This window comes from Pteropus medius, unplaced genomic scaffold, assembly GCF_902729225.1.
Source record: "Pteropus medius unplaced genomic scaffold, Ma_sr-lr_union100, whole genome shotgun sequence".
NCBI classification, from domain to species: domain Eukaryota; kingdom Metazoa; phylum Chordata; class Mammalia; order Chiroptera; family Pteropodidae; genus Pteropus; species Pteropus medius.
The window spans coordinates 5,988,315-5,990,209 of NW_024344374.1; the positions used below are offsets into that span (position 1 = coordinate 5,988,315).

General features: G+C 36.5%; 1 pseudogene; it reads right to left on the bottom strand.

The window, feature by feature from the left end:
- Positions 1-1,450: 1,450 nt before the first annotated feature.
- Positions 1,451-1,569, bottom strand: LOC120608822 (uncharacterized; annotated as a pseudogene).
- Positions 1,570-1,895: the final 326 nt, after the last annotated feature.

The following is a 1,895-nucleotide window of genomic DNA, read 5'->3' on the forward strand; positions in this document are numbered from 1 at the left end:
TAAACAATTTAAAACGTAGCATACTTTTTACATGGTTGATAGTGTAAGAAAATAGGTGCCTTAATTTGACCTTGATGTTAAGAACAATTTGTTTTAAACAAAATGATCATGACATTAGAGGAGAAAATGTAATCCTAATATGCCACCTGGTCCAGCATTGGACAATAGTTACTCTGCCATACCAATGTAAATGTTGATTGGTTTGAAACTTTTAAATTCACCTCAAAAAAGAAGAAGAAGAAGAAGAAGAAGAAGAAGTCTTGGTTTTAGTTGCAGGCAGAATGTATGTCAGTAACTTGATGAAGTCAAATTAAAATGTGCGGACAGTGGTGGCACATGGAAGGGGGAAGAAAGTGTATGAGAATTACCATTCTCACATAATTCTCGTAGGGAGTCAAGAGACCCTGTCAAAAGTTGATGGAATAAGAAATGAGGTTTAAGCATGTTGTTTAAACATACAATCAATAAAAGAACTAAAAATAATAATATAGAATTATCCGAGGGAATGGTGAACCAAATCTTTAACTTCCATAAATGGCAGTCGATAGATAATGCCTAAAATTGATAAATCAAGAAACAGAGATATAAGAATGTATATATAACATGATGGAGATAAATTATAAAAGTACTCAACTCTTAGAAGAGGCTGCCTCCTAAGAACAGAACTGAGAATCGAGTGGGGGTAGTGTGGGAGACTATTGTTTCTTATCATAAGTAGAACTATTTGATATGTTTCTATATCTATAAAGCACTTCAGTAAAAGCAAAATTAAAATGCAGTTTAAATATAGGAACTGTACCATGAAAGAACTCTTACTCTTTGGGCCTGAGCCTCTGCATTTTCCTATTAAGAAGAATCTGTACAGCCCAAACACATTATTAGGGGTGTATACTGGAGTCACTGGGTGTGTGGCTTGAGAGGAACCATACTGCCATGGGATTTCTGAGTATTTTTTGGTATTAGCTTTGACAATGGAATTTTGGTTTTACCCACTGTCGATTACAACCACAAATTCTCACATCAGCTAACATTGAGGCCAGTGGTATTGGGTCCTTCCTGTCTTAATTGGCATATCTAAATTTCTGCTTCCTTGCCAGGCAGGGCAGCACTTAATAAGTCATTAGGATTTTATCCCTTAATGTGCAGAACCCTGGCCAGAAAATATGTATCATTGCAAAAATTTTGACTAGTTTTCATTATTCCATTAGAACACTCCTCTTGTCCTCAGGTAAAATTTCTTATAAAGAATAGGAATTTGGAGACTTACTTTTCTCTGAAACCTTTTAAATTTGGGGCATAGGTTTTCTTTGTTATTCATGGAGTCTATGGAAACTCACCTGCTTTAATCTCTAATTTTTTTTTTTTTTTTTTTTTTTTTTTTAGGCCAGGCAACCTTGGTTGATCTCACAGATTGCAAGGACCTTGTCAGCTTACAATCTCTTATTTTTCACATGTACAGCATCTGGTCTTCCTAGATGGTCTCCTATCCAAGTACTAACCAGGCCTGACCCTGCTTAGCTTCCAAGATCAGAGGGGATCAGGCTTGTTCAGGGTGGCATGGCCATAGACTAATCTCTAAATCTTAAATTGATAATATTTCTAATGTTTAAGTCTCTCTTTAAGGGTTTTTAAGAAAAGCAAGGCTTTCAGAACCTAAGCCCAAAGATCTTGTTGACAATTTTACAGAGAAGGCACCCAATAAATATTTACTGACATTGGTCTTATTGTTGATAATGATTATGATAGTGCCAACGATGCGATGAGCAAGAACTCAGTTTTGTCACCACGCAAGCCAAAGCACTAGAACTTTGTCAAGAGTCAACCCTTTGATTTCCCCAGAATGGCATGTCAACAATGCCTTCACTCCTTTTCCTCAGGGCTGGACACTGCCATTG